The following is a 17,842-nucleotide window of genomic DNA, read 5'->3' on the forward strand; positions in this document are numbered from 1 at the left end:
TCCAATAAGGATTAATTCTATCTTAGTTGGGATCAAGTACAAAAAGAGAAAAAGGGAAGACTTGGATTATTTGATTACAATGGAGTCTATGGGAGACAGCCTTTTCAGTAATTCAGAACTTTATGGATAACAGGTTTCCGGATAACAGATCCCATACCTGTACCAATATAATTGTCTGTGAATTTATGGATGCAAGAGTTAAAAAAGCTGCGAGGCTGAACTGAATTTTTATAAACTACATTTAGGGGCACATTTACTATTGGTCGAATATTGAGGGTTAATTAACCCTCGATATTCGACCGTCTAAGTAAAATCCTTCGAATTCGAATATCGAAGTCGAAGGATTTACCGCATTTCCTTCGTTCGTTCAATCGTAGGAAAAATCGATTTTAATCCATCGATCGAACGATTTTCCTTCGATCAAAAAAGCTAGGAAAGCCTATGGGTGCTCGGTAGGTTTTAGGTGGCGAAGTAGGTGGCGAAGTAGGTGGTCGAAGTTTTTTTTAAAGAGACAGTACTTGACAAGGCAAGAGTTGGCCAGTTCTCCATGCTCTTCCATTTGCATTTGCATATCCTTTCAACTTTATGCCCTAAGGGCTCTTACAGACAAGCGTTTTGAGCTGCACTCCTCTGCGTTCCGGTTTCATGCATTCAGCTGCAGGGGATCGCAGGAGTAGATGCACTGAATTATTTTCAATGGGGCTGTACGCAGACGCATGTAAGCGCTGAACGCAGGATGGGGCGCAGCATGTTGCATTCTTCCTTCGTTTCCTACATGCGTCTGTGTGAGTTGAATTCATTGCGTCTACTCCTGCAATCCCTTGCGGCTGAACGCATGAAACCGGAATTCAGGGGATCGCAGCTAAAAACGCTTGTCTGTAAGAGCCCTTATAAAGGGCTGCATGGCAAGATAGTCTAGATGCCTCTTGTTAATAAAGCTGTCACTGACGCACCCATCCAGAGAGCTACAGTATATGCCATGCTGATCAATAAACTGGTCTCTGCAGCAAATATATTTTTATAACAATAATGTTGTCCTGTAAAACACATAGGTGTATATTTATCAAAGAGTGACGTTAGAGATGGCTACAGTTCGCTAGAGTGAAATTCTGCCACTCTCCATGCATTTCTATGGGATTTTTAAAAGAGAATTTACCAATGGGTGAAAGTGAAAATTCACCTTTTGATAAAAACGCCTTTCAAAATCCAATAGAAATAAATGGAGAGTGGCAGAATTCCACTCTAGCGGACAGCGGCCATCTCTAGCTCTTTCATTAATATACCCCATAGTTCTCAGAAAAAGCACTTAATTTGAAAGTGAACACAATATTGAATAACTGCATGCAAATGCTGTATGCAAATCGGCTGGCAGTGATAGGGTTAAAAGGTGTTTCCGCAAGTGCTTTTCCATACTTCCCAACATTTTGGAAGTAAAAAGAGGGACAACATTTTTTTTTCCGCACGTAGCGCAGCAATTTTTTTGACCACACCCCTTTCTGTGATCACACCCCCTAATTACCATGTTTGTTTTCCAAAATTTGGCAGGTTATGAAAGTTTGAAAATATTTCTCCTTATCTAAACTGTGTTTTTGTGTCTCAAAATTGTTCCAAAGTATCTTATTTGCACCTGTTAGCTGTTCTGGGCTCTCTGCTAAAAGCCAATTAAGTGAGAAACTTTGTTTCTTTTTCTGGCTGTTTGGTGCAGAGAAAAGAGGGACTTTCCAGTACAAATGAGGGACTGCGGGTTGAGCTGTCAAAAGAGGGACTGTCCCTCCGAAAAAGGGACAGTTGGGAGGTATGCTTTTCATAATCAACAGAGAAAGCTCTTTGTTGCCTAGGAACTGCCTGAGACATGACATCTAATAGGTACAATTGCTAAAGCAGTAGAGAAAACTTTGAGACCAAAGTGAATTTTGGTTGTGCAGCGCGCATGCGCACTAACGTGGTGCTGCGCGCGTGCTCACTGACACGCATACACATACCCGGCACCGGAGTGCCGGAGTGGCAGGGGTTCTGGAGGGGGGCCCATAGCCCTGGTGTGCCCCAAGCCCCCCAGTCCGACCCTGGGCAGATCATTTCACTAATCATGTACCCAAATATTACTACTACGGCTATGCAATTTCTTGTTTAAATGTGGTTCAGAGAATACAGTAAGTCCAAAGAGACTCCACTTCTCCACTTCCTAAACGCCGTGTACACATCCATCTCCACGAGTGAATGATCCTGATCACAAGCTAGCTACCTCGGAATTGATGTCAGGTTCAATGGTCGGCCACACATTTTCACCTCACTAAATCTGGCCCTCGTTGCAAAAAGTTTGGACACCCCTGATGTAGAAACAATTAATTTAATAAGCTTCTAAATATAAAGTAGGATTTAGCTAAAGTCACACGGATACTAAAATGTGTTTATTCTCATTATAAAATAACAGCCGTGCACATTGTTAATGCATATGATGTACAGTATATTCATTGGTGGCGTTTTATATCAAGTGGAGATAATGTTAAGTATCATTCCCAGTATTCAGTCAGTTTTCATTTTATTGGCAGGTAACAAAAAGAAGTCCTGTTTGCCGGCACACCAAACATACTCGACCCTCATTAAGTAAATAATATGTGATAAGCAAAAGTCAAAAAAGTTAAATATAAGAGCCAGCATATAAAATTCCAAATGCATTTCTCAAAGTTTTTTTTTTTATCTTTCTGGAAACGAAAAATATACAAAAAATATACAACTACTGTCTTCCACATAACCCTGATAAGGAGCATTTCATACGGCTAGAAATCTTTCTGCAATTTTGTTATCATTCGAGAGATGGCTGCACATGAGAAAATGAAAACTGCACAGGTCAATGCACCTCAGTTATTTAGACAGGACTGGTTTGGACGAAAAATGCACATGTTTATCAGTTGTAGGGGCCCCTACGGGTTAATCTGCCCTGCAGCTTTAAGGCCCCCACCTTTTTCTTAGAGTGATCTGCCAGGAGAGGTGTGACAGCTTCCTGCTACACTGCACTATAGTGTGTGTAAGGAGTGGGCTCTTCCTCTTTCGCCTCTGGATGCTGATCCAGCTGGGTGTGCTCAGGGGGACTGAGTACACCAGGCCCAGAAGAAGGCATGTGTCCAAGTCAGGGACCAGGCAACCCCATGAATGAGGAATAGATATACTAGGGCAGACTTGTCATAGTCTCTCTAGGAGTATAAGGCAGTAAGGTTAGAGAGAAAGAGCAGCTGAAGCTCCAACAAGGATTTGCAGTAAGGGAGTAGCTTCCCAGAGGCTTTATGTGTTGCCTCCAGTCAGGGACCTCAGTGAAGAGGGACTGTAGGGTAGAAGCTGCTTTCCTGACAACTTCCAGGAGGGAATGTGTGTGAATTCTGCAAATGCCTAATGGAGGCTCTTACTCATGTCTTCCTCTTCCTGTGTCTGCTGTAGGTGAGCCTGCCTGCAGATCTGTGTGACCTCTCTATATGCTGTTGCCTCAACTCCTGCGTGAGTACAAACCTGATGTCACTTGCCTCGTGCATAGTAATAAACCTTGTTCCTGTGTTATTGCACAGTAGCCTGTGGGAGTTGTAATTACACTACACCACACCTTTAAAGGAGAAGGAAACCCCCTGGGCGCAAAACCCTTCCCCCCCTCCCGTGTGTTGCCCCCTCCTCCCTCCTCCCCCCTGGCCTAATGCCCCTAACTTGTTACTCACCCCTCTGCGCAGGTCCTGTCCACGGAGTTCACAGACGCCATCTTCTCCCACGCGCGTCTTCTTCCTGCTTTGACCGGCGTCTTCTGGCGCATGCGCAGTAGGAACATTTACCGATACGGATCTACTGCGCATGCGCCGAATGTCACGGAGTGAAATAGGAAAACTTTGTGACATTCGGCGTATCCGCAGTAGATCCGTACCGGTAAATGTTCCTACGGCGCATGCGCCAGAAGACGCCGGTCAAAGCAGGAAAAAGACGCGCGTGGGAGAAGATGGCGACTGTGAACTCCGTGGACAGGACCTGCGCAGAGGGGTGAGTAACAAGTTAGGGGCATTTGCCCAGGGGGACAGGTAGGCCAGGGGGGAGGAGGGAGGGGGGGCAACACAGGGGAGGGGTTTTGCGCCCAGGGGGTTTCCTTCTCCTTTAATCTTCCATATAGCGAAGGCCCTAACCTGAAGTGTTAGAGTCACGTGTAACCCATGTTCTAGTGCACTAGCTGGTGAATTAACCCCGTATGGCCCAAATAGGTGTTACACAGTGTTATTATTAACATGTATTTTTAGTGCACCAACATATTTCTCAGCACTGCCTCTGCACTAATTCAGCCGTGTAGGTCTGCGCCTACTATTTAGTAATCACACCAGGCTACCATCATTGAAGGTATTTTTTGCTGGTTCTCTGTTCACGTTGCATCGCCTTTATTATGTAACAATTTGAGTAAACTGCAGTTAGTACAGCAGATTGGAGTCACAAACATGCTTGTTCAAACTCTCCCCCATTAAATACAATAGATATAGATATAAGTGGATTCTAGTCCACTTCCACCTATGGGGCAAATTTACTAAAGCGCGAAGCGGCTAACGCTAGAGCAAATTCGTCAGCGTGACGTCATTTAGTTACTTTACCGATTTAGTAACGGGTGCTGGCGTAAATTCGCTAGCGAAGTGGACCTACTCTAACGCTACTTATCACCCTTACGCCAGACGAAGGTGTGTTATGGCGAAGGGACATAACTACGCTAATTCACTAACTTGCAAATTTTATGAACGTAACGTTACCTCTTGTGCCAGACTTTACTTCACCAGGTCAGACCAGGCGAAGTTCAATACAATAGATAGGAGTTTGTCCAAAAATAGTTGAAATTTTTTCCAAGTCTTTTACTTTTTTAAGGGTGATAGTATGAAAAATAACGTACATTTTTTGCAGGTACCCTCCTTCCCCCCTACATTTACTAACATATGGCAACTCAACAATATAGTGGGCACATGTGTAGGGCAAAAGAACACCTTTATTTTATATTTTAAAGGTTTCCTGGGCTTGTGTAGTGTAATGTAGTTGCTGCAGCATATACGTCCATTATATTTTAACTTCGCGCCGTATGCAAATTAGGCATCACTAGTGTAACTTCGCTTTGCCTGACGAAGTAACGGTAGCACAACTTCGCTACCGTTCAACTCCCTGAGCGCAACTTTGCATTTTAGTGAATTTGCGTAGCGCTGACAAAACTACACCTGGCGAAGTGTGGCAAAGCTGGCGCAACTTTGAATTTGCCCCTATATATTTTAAAATCTCTACCTATTACATATCACCTAGGGTCTCTAATGACAAATTGGTGGACTGGAAACTACCTAGTATTATATATTTAGCTGTATTTTGCAGCACAAATTATTTATTTTTTAACACAATTATTTTTTAACACAATTATTTATTTTTTAACACAACAACACAAGTGATATCATAGCCTGTATGCCGAAAAGTCCTGAAAATTTTAAAAAATTGCTGGCGTTTTTTTCATATTTTAAAGCGTCTTTTAAATTGTCTTTAAAAATTCAAACTATTACAAATTTTTATTTTAAATGTTTATTTTTATCATTTGAGGGGCATGCCACACTTGTTTTAGGGTGATCTCATGTCTAGGGCATTAGAGGTCTTTTATTTTGCTTCCTTGAACATTTTTAATAATAAGTGGTGACTTCAAGCATTTGCACCAACATCTCTAATAAAGACATATATATGACCTATATGAACCCGCCCTATTCAAATTGACCTAAGTATAAGAGTACTAACGAAGTTTCTCTAGGCAGAAATGAATGTTAGCGAAAGTTTACTATGAAATGCTCGCGCTGACGAATTACCGCTAGCGAGACGTTCAGCTGAAGAGACGCAACTTTGCATTTTAGTGAATTAGCATAGTGGTAGCGAATTTGCGCCTGGCGAAGAGGCTAAAAGTGTGCCGAAGCCTTCTCAGGTGAAAATTCAGCCTTTAGTGAATTTGCCCCTTGGACGGAGGCTACACATCAAGTTGCTGTAAATGAAACGTTTATGGAACCTAATCTTTTTTTTTTTTTTTTTGTGTATTCACTTTTATTAGTCAGAAGCATATCCATACAATAGAAAAAGGTAACATTGTACACAGTGGACGGTAAAGATACATCAATTTTTTCGCAATACATGTACAATGTCAACAATCACAGTACATAAAGCTTAAGACTTCCTCAAAATTTGTCACACAGTTTAATTAACTGAACAAAACATCCAAAACTGTTGCTGCCTGATTACCTACTTAATATTTAAAGGGTATTTGCTCCAAACCTAATTCTATCTCCCTCCCGTCTGGTCGTATATTTCAATGATGAGTCCTAATCTTTTTTTTTTAATGGTCCCACACTGTATCTACACAAACCTTGAGGGAAAATTATCTGTTTTGCATCAAGCAGAAACCACCCATATACTGGCATAGTGCATTGTTACATTGCCTGTCTTTGTTGCTCTGCCCATGCCAAAGCTGTATTTCAATTCAAACACTATTTGGATTAGCTGCTAAACAGTTGGCACTAGATATTACCAATATATTGGTGGCATCAGACAGTTTCACGCTCATTAATAAATCCACTGGTGACCCTCAAGTCTTGTTGCACCCAGATAAATGTCAGGACATATTTGTAGGATTTGGAAGGAGTGGGTGGTGTTGAGGTCAGCTGCATCCGTGCCCACAGCAATAAATAATGTTTAGAAAAATACACCGTTATGTGCAGATATATGTATCCCATCTGGGATAAACAAAGTTATATAATTTCTTGCTGTCTCTTAGAAAACGTGCTAAATAATAAACATCCTGAATGTCAACACTCCGTTAGTACTTTCCAGGGTTTACATAGTTACATAGTTAAATCAGGTTGAAAAAAGACAAAGTCCATCAGGTTCAACCCCTCCAAATGAAAACCCAGCATCCATACACACACCCCTCCATACCCTCACATAAATTATATATACCTATTTCTTCTAGTCTAAAGGGTTGGCCTCTGGTACGGTGATCCACATGTAACATAACTGTTTGTACTACAAACTTTAAATGGCAATAAAGCAGTGCCACAGTCCTCTGGGGGGGGACCAGGGCCGCCATTAGAAATCAAGGGGCCCTGTACAACAAAATTTTCTGGGCCCTGACCACCAAGTTCCACCCCAGATCCCACCCACACCAGAGTTAAAAGACCACACAGACATCAGTGCTAAAAACCCCACAAGTTATAAAAATCCATTGATGGTCCAGGCCCCCTTATAAGTTAAAAAAAATAATTGGTGACCAGGGCCCCCCTGTAAGTTAAAAAAAAAACATTGGCACCAGGGCCCGCAATAAAAGTTTTTAAGAAATCATTGGTGGTAAGGGCCCTCCATACGTAAAAGAAAAAAAGTTTACGCCAGGGCCCCCCATAAAATTAAAAAAAAACAAAAACATTGGATGCAGGGCCTATAGCGTATTAAAATAATACATTAGTGGCTAGGGGTTTAATTAAATAAAAAAAACACACACTAATGTTCAGTAGAACTGAACTCGTGGCTTCAGGACTTCAACTTCGGCTCCTTTTGTGACTTCGGGTCTTTTCTCGGCTTCAGGACTTCAACTTCGGTTCTTTTCGCAGCTTCAGGACTTCAGGTTCGGCTCCTTTCGTGGCTTTGGGTCTTTTCGCGGCTTCAGGACTTCAACTTTGGCTCCTTTTGTGGCTTCGGGTCGCAGCTTCAGGACTTCAAGGTCGGCTCCTTTTGTGACCTTGTGTCTTTTCTCAGCTTGGGGACTTCAACTTCAGCTCCTTTCGTGACTTTGGCAATTTTCGCACCTTCAGGACTTCTGCTCCTTGTGTGGCTTCGGGTCTTTTCGCGGCTTCGGGTCTTTTCGCGGCTTCAGGACTTCAAGGTCAGCTCTTTTTGGTCTTTTTGCAGTTTCAGGACTTCGCTGTTCTGGACCTTGACTTTTCATCGTTTCGGGACTACGGATGATGCGACGCAGCTTTGGCGCTGTCAGGGGGAGCCCGGCTATTTAGAAAAGTGCAGCACAGGCGGGCCCCCTTTTAGGCCTGGGCCTGTTACAGTAGTACCCTCTGTGCCCCCTGATGGCAGCCCTGGGGGGGACCAACCATGAGTCCAGGCTAAAGCCGGTGTCTTACCTACTATATACTACTACTATGTGTATACTACTACTATGTATGATGTACATCTGTCTATAATTTATATTCATAGCATATATCCCTTCAGTTCAGTACAAAATCATCTTTGGACAGATGCCCTTCTAGGCAGTCTTGAACATCCTAAATATGGGCTGCTTTATATATATACATTATAATCCTTACTTCATCCTAAAACTTTAACAGATTCCTTTGGTACTTTCAGATCCTTGGAAATTAGAAATGCAGAGCCCAATGAGAACCAGAACAAAGTGAAGCCACTAACTAAATCATTTACATCAACCACCATCATCTGCTACTGCTACTGTTATGAAGAGAAGTTGAGATCGTGGGTGAGTGCTCAGGTTAGTCTCCATAAAATCTTCAAATTTATAGATGGAAGTCTGCAGGTTAGATGTTCAGTATATGTACATAGCAGTCTCAAAGTGACTTCAGTCTATAGATGTGTACGTAAGAGAGAACTGTGTCTCAAAAGTCACCCAGTAAATCTGCACATTAAACCTCGCTGCCTTTTAACTGGCAAAGACAATGGGATAATGGTGAGAACAGATATTTACTCCCGTGATTGGGTCCTCCTTAATTCTTGGTGCCATAGCAGCTACTGGGTCTACTGGATCCAAGTTTCTTGCACAAATTCTCTGCCATTCTTTTGCCATACATAGAGGTGTAGCTGTATCTATGGGTTGGAAGCTAAAAACGGGTCCTGTGCTATTCAGCTTGGGTACTTTAATTAAATATAGTAATTTAATATTTTTAGTCATTTAAATATTTAGTAATTTAAACAAGAGGCCTCAAAGCAAATCTGCAACATAATTTGGGTCTTCAAAATATCGGGAGAAACCATCTGGATTAGGGTCCAAGGCTGAGTTGCCTTTGAGGTGACAGTTGACACTGGGGGGTGGTGGTAAAAAGCTTTAAATAAAGTAGCCGTTGTGGAATTGCATCGGTCAGTGTTTTATGGAATTAAACAGGGTTTGAGTATATTATGTAAATATTAGTATATTATGCTATGGACCCTACTTGTGACCCTGAGTCAATTAGTGATACTGGATCTGCTCAATAGTAAACTAGTATAAAGATAATCTTCAAGTATTCCCTTTTTTCTCTCTCTTTTTTAACTATGTTATTTCACATTATTCCATCACCCCTATTGTAGCTTTTAACACCTCTCCACTTGCCTTTCTCCTTTTAAACCCTCACCTTTCCTTTCCCACCTTTCACAGACCCGTTTTTACCAGATAGTTCCACGTAGATTGTGACAAATGAAATCTAGGCACTAGGCTACTTTGGGGTGATTTTCTACTGGGTAATCAGGGCACTCACTATAATTGAAATGCAAATTTTATTGTTTTTAAAGAGGCTGTTCACCTTTAAATAAACATGTATTATGATTTAGAGAGTGATATTCTGAGACCATTTGCAACTGGTTTTCATTTTTTTGATTTTTGAATTATTCAGCTTTTTATTCAGCAGCTCCCCAGTTTGAAATTTCAGCACTCTTATTGCTAGGGTCCAAATTACCCTAGCAACCATGCGTTGATTTGAACATGAGATTGGAATACGAATAGGAGAGGCCTGGATAAAAAGATGATTAATAAAGTATCAATAACTATATGTGTAGCCTAATCTAGCATTTGTTTTGTTTTTTTCAATGGGGTCTGTGATCCCTATTTAGAAAGTTGAAAAGAATCACAAAAAGAAGGCAAATATTTTAAAAACTATAAAAAAAAAAAGAAACAACAAAGACCAATTGATTGCTTAGAATTAAGCATAAACCACCCCTTTAAGAGTAAGTTTTTTATGTTACTTATTATTTTTTCCCCCACCCTATCAAAACAATTAAAGGGACAATGCTATGTCTTCTGCCAATAAATGAATAATTGTGCTTGTGCCCAGTCCACATCTTCAACTGTATTCTCTTGAGCCATTGATGGCTTTGATAGTGTAGAGAACATCTCATTTTGCCCAAAATAAATGTGTGTGAGCATTTAGTAGAGGTGCTCCTTGTATATACGGGTATGGGATCCGTTATACGGAAACCCATTATCCAGAAAGCTCCAAATTACAGAAAGGCCCTCTCCCATAGACTCAATGTTATCCAAGTAATCCATATTTTAAAAATGATTTCCTTTTTCTCTGTAATAATAAAACACTCCCTTGGATTTGATCCAAACTAGGATATAATCTTATTGAAAGCAGAACCAACCTATTGGGTTTATTTAATGTTTACATGATTTTCTAGTTTTTTTTTTTCTCAATTGAACTTTTATTGAGTTTTCAAAAAATAAATCAGGGCTACAGAAAAAAAAGAAGGGAGGGGGGAAAGACAGTATACATAATCAAAGTTGTAATCTGAAATACAATCAATAAAAAAAGCTCTATAAGCTCCAACAAGACAGGAAAGTGGAAGGTGTCAAGACAATAGGGTCCCGTACAACCAACATGTTGTCTAGAGGTTTGTTGATTTTCTAGTTTTAATGTGTGAAGTTCCAAATTATGGAAAGATACATTATCCAGAAGCCCCAGGTCCCGATAGGGTTGCCACCTTTCCTACATTCAGAATCCGGGCAAGGGGCGGTACCCGTGACGTCAGAGGCGGGACAGTGATGCAAAGTGGCGGGCCTGTGACGCAAAGGGGCAGGACTGTGACATGGCAGCCTGTGATTGGCCATAACACCGGAAAGCGGGTAACAGGCTTGTCCAGTTTTCTAACTTCTGGGCAGGTGGCAACCCTAGGTCCCAAGCATTCTGGATAACTGGTCCCATACCTGAACTGCACTGGACTTGATCATAAAAAACAACTTATTAGAATGGTTAACTAAGGTAAAAAAAATGCAAAATATAAAATAAAACTCTTACGTGACAGAAAGGCTCTGTTGAGAGGAGAGTCCGGCTGGAAAGGAAAGAACAGCTGATGGGATTGAATTCTGCATCCTGAAACAATCCAAGCATATAAGGTCAATGACGCTTGGTAAGTGTGTGACTAATATACTAACACGAATACTTTAATCTCGTTCAATAGTGATTATTTAATGTGCCCACCCTGGGGCAAATATAACCGCTGACTGGAGACACTGAGTCTAAAAGGCACATGGTACTGATTTAATAGAGCAGTTGCAAAGCTTTATTTGTAACACTAAAGGAAATCCGGCTGTATTTCAGGATATATTTGAGCTTTACCGTCCGCAAACTAACGTTTTTGTACAGTAGGAATGGCTGCAATGTAACAAGAGACATTAAAGGAGAAGGTAAGGCTTGCAGCACTTGGGGTGCCAAATGTTAGGCAACCCCCAAGTGATTATATTGACATACCTGAAACCCAGGGGCCGGTGCTCCTTTCAGCAGAAAACTGCACTGGCCTGGGGTTATTCCATTTTTTTTCTTGACCTGCACATCACTACAGACAATATAAATGAGGGCCTGACTTTGAGTATAATTGGAAAATAACCCATGCTGTATTAGAGTAAAAATTAAGAGTCTTATTTTTAAATATTTTTGGTTCTGGTAATACAAATATCAGCCACCACTTGGCTGCAAAGACTGCACACACACAAGTTGATATGTTTAAGTTGCATTTAAGCATAAGGCCTTATTTCTAAAGTCTTGGACAAGGTGTAAAGATTAGAAGTATATTAACAGGCCAATCCCTGAGACACAATTCATTTGGCTCTTATAATGGAGCCCTGAGAGTTGCTCCGTTCTCTGAATGCAGTGCTGAAAGAGTTTGGAGGAGCTGCACCAATAATGGGTGGCATGAGGGTGTCCTCTGGAATATCCTTTAGCTTGCACATCATTCAGACTTGTTACATACAGCGCAGGACCTAAATAATATTTAATTGACTCTACAGCAAAGTCATGTTGGGCCCCTGCGGGGGCATAACTGTACAGGAAGCAGTCCCTGCAGTTGCAGGGGGCCCAGGAGGTAAAGGGGCCCCATAAGGGCCTAATTCATATACTATTTCAATAAATATTTATTACAGTGTCTCTACCTAGACAGGTTACCCCTGGGAAATGGTAGGTGTGCAGTTGAAATACTTGAAAGCTGAAATTAAAAGTAAAGGTATTGGTGCTGGGTAGATATTCCAACTGTCCATGTTTTGGTGGTATTAATTCTTCATTTTTAGTTTGGGAATGATGGGAGGTTAGATATGTCAACTAACCCCATGTCCTTGGGGAGATAATGATCCATACTCTGGACGTTTGGAGACTTTAGTTCATGTAACCATTTAGAGTGAAGAGCAGGGAGCCTCGACCTTTTTTGAGCCACATACAAGTATAAGGTTGGAAACAACACAAGCATGAAGCCCTGGGGATGCCAAATAAGTAGTACGATTGGCTATTTGGTAGCTCCAATGTGGACTGGCGACCTACAGGAACCTCTGTTTGGCAATACACCTGTTTTTAAAGCAACCAAAACTTGTCTCTGAGAGCAGCATCCAAGAGGTTGGTGGGCAACATGTTGGTCACAAGCCACTGGTTGGGGATCACTGGTGAAGAGGATCCAGTGACTGGATCATTATCACCCAAATGACATGGAAATAGGAGCTTCTCAACCATTACTAAACACTGAGTGCTTGGTGTTATTAGGCAAAGAAAGTCACTTTTGGTGCTAATTCTAATCTCTTACATTTTACCCCAAGCCACTGCTCCTCTATCATGAACAATGCAGTAGCATGGAAAAGTTTTTGGCAGGCCAGGCCACGATTGTGTTCTTTGCCTTAGTATGAACCCTATGCCCAGAGTCCCCCAACCTTTTATACCCATGAGCCAAATTAAAATATAAAGAAGTTGGGGAGCAACACAAGCATGAAAAAAGCCGGGGATCACTGCCCTACACTGGAGGCAAACATGAAATACAAAATGTTTCCCTACCAGTTCTGTACTACCCATGTGCATGTTTTACAGAACAGGATTTCCAGCCCTGGGTAATAAGTTAATGATTAGAGTTACTAACAAAATGACCCTTTGCTCCTCTAGATCACTCTAGATGGGCAATGTAAAGAACTAAACCCCCTTAGGTACAACAACCCCCCTTTTCCTTCACCCCACCTCTCCATCCCCACACAGTCTATTACATAGAATGGTGCCCCTATTTTAAAACCTAAGATAAAAAAGCAGATCAGTACAGCAGAGAACACAGGTGCCATCATCTTTAGCTCAGGTTTCCAAACAGGGGCACTTTTTTTAACTCAATAGACTGTGCGGGAAGGGAGAGATGAGGGGAGACTCTTGTAGGGGGGTTTAGTTCTCCTTTAATGATTAGCAGCATAAACCACAGTAGAACCAACTATAACTACATCTCACTTCTTGGTCCTGTAGATGGAGACTGACTAAGTATTTGTGAGCACGAAACACACACAATCAACTTTTTCTACTCTTTGTTGAACAACCTGATGGAAGATTGCCTTTATTCTGAGTGCCTGCTCCATTGATATTTTCTGTTGATGGAGACTGCCAGTAGAGCCTGGGAAAACTCACCCAGTTTGCCAGAGCAGAATTCACCAGCAGGCCCTGGCTCAGGAATTCAGCCACCGTCTAGCGTGGGAGCCTCCACCGGGGTCAACTACAGCTCATTTGGAGATGTGTCAATGCCACCCATGCCTGTTGCTTTAGTTGCACCATCTGCCTCCATGCCAGGTACACATTTCATTTCAAAACGTTCCATTTCCCTTCACACCTGCAGGCTCAAGCTTGGTTTGCGAGGAGGCCTCCCTGTCTCCCAGTCGCAAGAAATTTACAGCTCAATGCAGCCGTTTAGGAAAATGCAGCAAATCTTTCATGGCAACCATCATTTATGCAGAGAAGTTTGGAGACCTCCACCTTTCCTACTTAAACACAGCAGGTTTAACATGGGACTATGGCAGTTAAGACGTTTCTTCATTTGTCCTAGCAAAACAGTGAAAGGGTTAAGGTTTTGCCTTTGCATAGTTTCAGATCACATGTAGTCCTGACTGAAGAATCTGTTTTTATTTGCAGGTTCTAGGTGTACATGCAGCCGAGTCTTTCTCAGCCCAGTGCCATGGTACTGACCAGTGATACAGACCTCAAGCCTCCATATAACCCTTTCCCTGGCATGCAAACACTGGAAATGAACACAACCCAGGCCACATCCCTTTTATCAGTCCCTGAATGGAAGCCAGCAGATGGTGTATGAAAGCCAGCTTAATCAGGCCTCCCAGATGATGGGCTCACAGCTCACACAGGTAAGCAGACAAGATCATCATTCTTGGGCTTTATAAGGCTTTGAATTGCTTAACCTATTATTTATCACCTTCTGCAGTTAACCAGGCCAATGCCAGGCTCCCAACTTCACATGCCCCGATACAGTTCAGGATAGCAAACCATGATCTTGCCACAGTCCATTCAGCTTCCTCAAGCACAAAACCTGCCTGTAGGGGCTCCTCAGAGAATGCAGACTCCAGTGCTGATGTTGCTGAATGTGGCCTTGGGCAAGTCAGAGGTGTGAATTTGTGTGCTGCTGTCACCCCTTCCATAGGGTACCCCCTTCCTTCCCTCTCCCCTCCTGCTTCCAGCAACACGTGAGAGAGTCTGTCCCAAGCCATGTCTGATGATCAAGTAAGGGTTATAAAGGCAAAGTTAACTAGTGTTCTACTGCCATTTGAATATAGAAAGCAGGCAGTTTATTGGTTGCTGTGTGTAAGGTCAAACCTTGTCAGCATTTGTGTATAAACCTGTAAGTGCTATTTTCAGCTCTGTCATGGAACCTGCCGAGCAATCAATCTAGAGGAACATGCTGTGTAGGTTAGGATAAATAATGCTTCCTTTCCCCATCTTTCCTTATAATAATCCAGTCCTGCCTCTCTCATTCCATGCAGTGACTTGGCCATTTCATTGGCTGCTGCCTGAGCGCCGTCTTTCAGCATGTGCCTGGCTATGATGGCAGCCTACTTGCTTGTGTGCTTTAGTTTAAGGCAGGTAGCTAGACTGGCCAACAAAGACAGGCCAAGAGTTAATATATATTATATTATATTTTCTTGTATTCACTATAGACTTGTCTCCCAGGACAAAGCAGTGGTACTTACCCTTTAATTGCTGCAGAAAGCTATGGGATAAGGATCAGTATGTGGCAAGTAGTGCCTGTTGGTACTGTCCTGATTGCTTTATATTTAGAAGCAGAACGAGGGTGTAGATTGTGTCGTAACATTTGGAAGTCATACGGGCAGAATTGAGGTGTTGATTGATGGCACATACTGTTAATAATGGTGCCATGTGTCTGTGGTTTGTCCAGTAGCAAAGCAAGTAGTCTCCATTTATTCCATTGCTCTCTCCACACCTGGGCCACTTGGTTAAGGTTTTGTACTTTGCCTCTTCTTAAATGGTTGTCTTTCATTTTAAGGCCGAGTTCAGCTAGCCCCAGTGGAAAATCACTGCATAAGTCAGATTGGTGTGAAGCGACGGTGGCCGAAAAATTGTCTTGTATTAAGCTTGAGCCAGGTGCGGGGAGCATCACATATCTCTCACACGCTCACCTCCATGCTGCACGTAACATCCGTCCCCCTCGGGGTCAAGTCCATGAAGTTTTATCCAAAACGGAGCACTCGGAGTGATGTGTTAAAATCATTAAACTTTAATAATCCAAGTTAAAAAGCAGCGTGTCAACATACAAAGCATCAGATCATACGCTCATAGCATCAGATCATTGTATTAAGCTTGTTAGTGACCCACATAAGCACGGCCTATTCTGTAAGGCAGATTGACATCTTTAGACAACACTGCTTTATGGACCGGTCAAATTGTGTCTTTGTATGGGGCAGACGATCCAGTGTTTCTAGTGCCAGCGCTCACCCATTATGTTTGTGACCAGTTCACAAGCTGACTATCCCGGCTGCAAAGGGGTCTGTTCACTAACTAATCAAAAGTGTAAATATAGGCAGTAGTAGATACATCTGTAGCGGTTATGACTAACCTTAGAATATGTACCCGGCTGTGGCTTGGGGCTTCTGATCAGTGACAATCTAAAGGTGGTATGGGGGGGGGTTGTACCATAGGCTAAGTCGCAAGCTTACACTGTTGCTGTATAGAGAGACCATGATATATACTGTATATATATTAGAGTTTCCCTCATTTATTTCTTAACCAAATGATAAGATTCCACTTATTATACTACTTATCATATCAGTAGTCGCAGGCAGATAGACAAATGGCTGTCTCCTTCAAACACAGGCTGATGAGAGTCGTAACTCAGTCACAGCATTAGCGACACTCTTTTCCAGCAACCCTTACCCGACCCTTATCACTGTCCTCATTTCTCGTTATTGCTACTGTAATAGGCAGATAAATAAGGAGGATGCAAAGGTCACCTCCAACCAGCAGATGGCAATGTTAGGCAACCCGGAAACAGCAAGGCTGATGCCATGTGACTGTGTGAGCGATTCTGGGAAATATGAAGTGGAGGCAACAAGGCCAGGAGAGAGCATGCTGGGAAAGAGGGAGTGAGGGCAACAAGGCCAGGAGAGAGCATGCTGGGAATGAGGAAGTGAAGGCAACAAGGCCAAGAGAGAGCAGACACAAATCTGGCAGCAGCAGTATATAGGTGTATATAGGAATATACTGAGGGGGCTGCATGTCTCTGGTCCCTTATTAGGGCCACACGTATTTATCCCTCGTCCTGTTCTGTACAAGGTCAGTGCAGTATATAAAACCCAGCTGATTAGTTGTTGAGCCCTGTGTGCAGGACAGTGGGCATTATAGTGAAGTGATAAAGCCAGAGCTGCCATGTGGATGAGACCTTAATTCTGCTTGTTTGTCTGCACGTATGAGAGAGAGTGTTTGTGAGCATTACAGTGCAGTAAGTGTGCCCGTGGCTACCTATTGCTGCTGCACCGAGTTAACCCACCAGATGCCACTGTCGAGCTGAATGCAGAATTTATTCTGATTTCCTAGTGCCTTCCACCTGTAAGTCACTTGTGGGATTTATAGTTCAGCAAGAGGCAGAGGGGTCTATCTCACTCCTTCTCTATCTCATTCTGCACAGGGCCACCATCATGGGGGCACAGTCATCCCGGGCCTAGTGGATTTCAACTTACAAGGGGGGCCCAGGGAAGAAGAATCTGTTGCTGTCGCTGGAGAAGGGTGAAGGAGCCGCTGGATAAGATGCCACCCTAGGAGAGTGAAGAAGTATTTGCTGCTGAACTTTAGAGGAAATTTTTACTGAACCCCAATGTTTCTTTTTCCCTTAACCACCAATATCTTCACCATTCCGTAGGGGTCCTGTTCACCAATGTATGTATACAGATGTGGTTATGTCTCTTTCACCTTTAGAGTACATATGGTCTGGCCTATATAGTACATACATGTGTCAGTAAGACCCAGGGTTCATTTATAGTGGAAGTCAGCGTGCAAAGTGCAAAGAAGAAGTGCAAGCCACGATTATCGGACACTGCCTTTTATTATATCACTATTCATTATTTAAATTGGTACAGGACTCTGTGCCCCACACGAAGCAGTTGCTTCATGAATACAGATCTGCTTGCTTCTCCTTGCACCCCTATCTGTCTCCTAACTTGTACCCCATCGACCTTGGTCAGTTTGGGAATCAGATAGGTTTATAAATATAATCTGCCAGTACATCATGTTGCTCAGTTTAGGGGATTTTGGCAGGTAAGATAAATAGAGAAGCTGCAGCTCTGCATTTTGCATGTGCTGTTTGAACAAAAGAT

General features: G+C 42.5%; 1 long non-coding RNA gene across 4 annotated transcripts in view; it reads left to right on the top strand.

Annotated features, from left to right (window-relative positions):
- The window catches only part of LOC121397670, a 29,901-nt gene that overhangs the window by 1,282 nt on the left and 10,777 nt on the right, over nucleotides 1-17,842 (top strand). For 2 of the 4 annotated variants that reach the window (XR_005963818.1, XR_005963820.1), the window contains exons 2-6: nucleotides 8,368-8,506; nucleotides 11,029-11,133; nucleotides 13,482-13,799; nucleotides 14,139-14,365; nucleotides 17,158-17,405. This is a non-coding gene — a long non-coding RNA (uncharacterized LOC121397670). Of the gene's footprint in view, nucleotides 1-3,453; nucleotides 3,490-8,367; nucleotides 8,507-11,028; nucleotides 11,134-13,481; nucleotides 13,800-14,138; nucleotides 14,366-16,514; nucleotides 16,806-17,157; nucleotides 17,406-17,842 lie in introns of those variants that run through there. The other 2 variants (XR_005963819.1, XR_005963821.1) reach the window with 2 other exon arrangements.

The sequence above is a fragment of the Xenopus laevis genome, chromosome 8S, assembly GCF_017654675.1.
Source record: "Xenopus laevis strain J_2021 chromosome 8S, Xenopus_laevis_v10.1, whole genome shotgun sequence".
Classification (NCBI taxonomy): Eukaryota; Metazoa; Chordata; class Amphibia; order Anura; family Pipidae; genus Xenopus; species Xenopus laevis.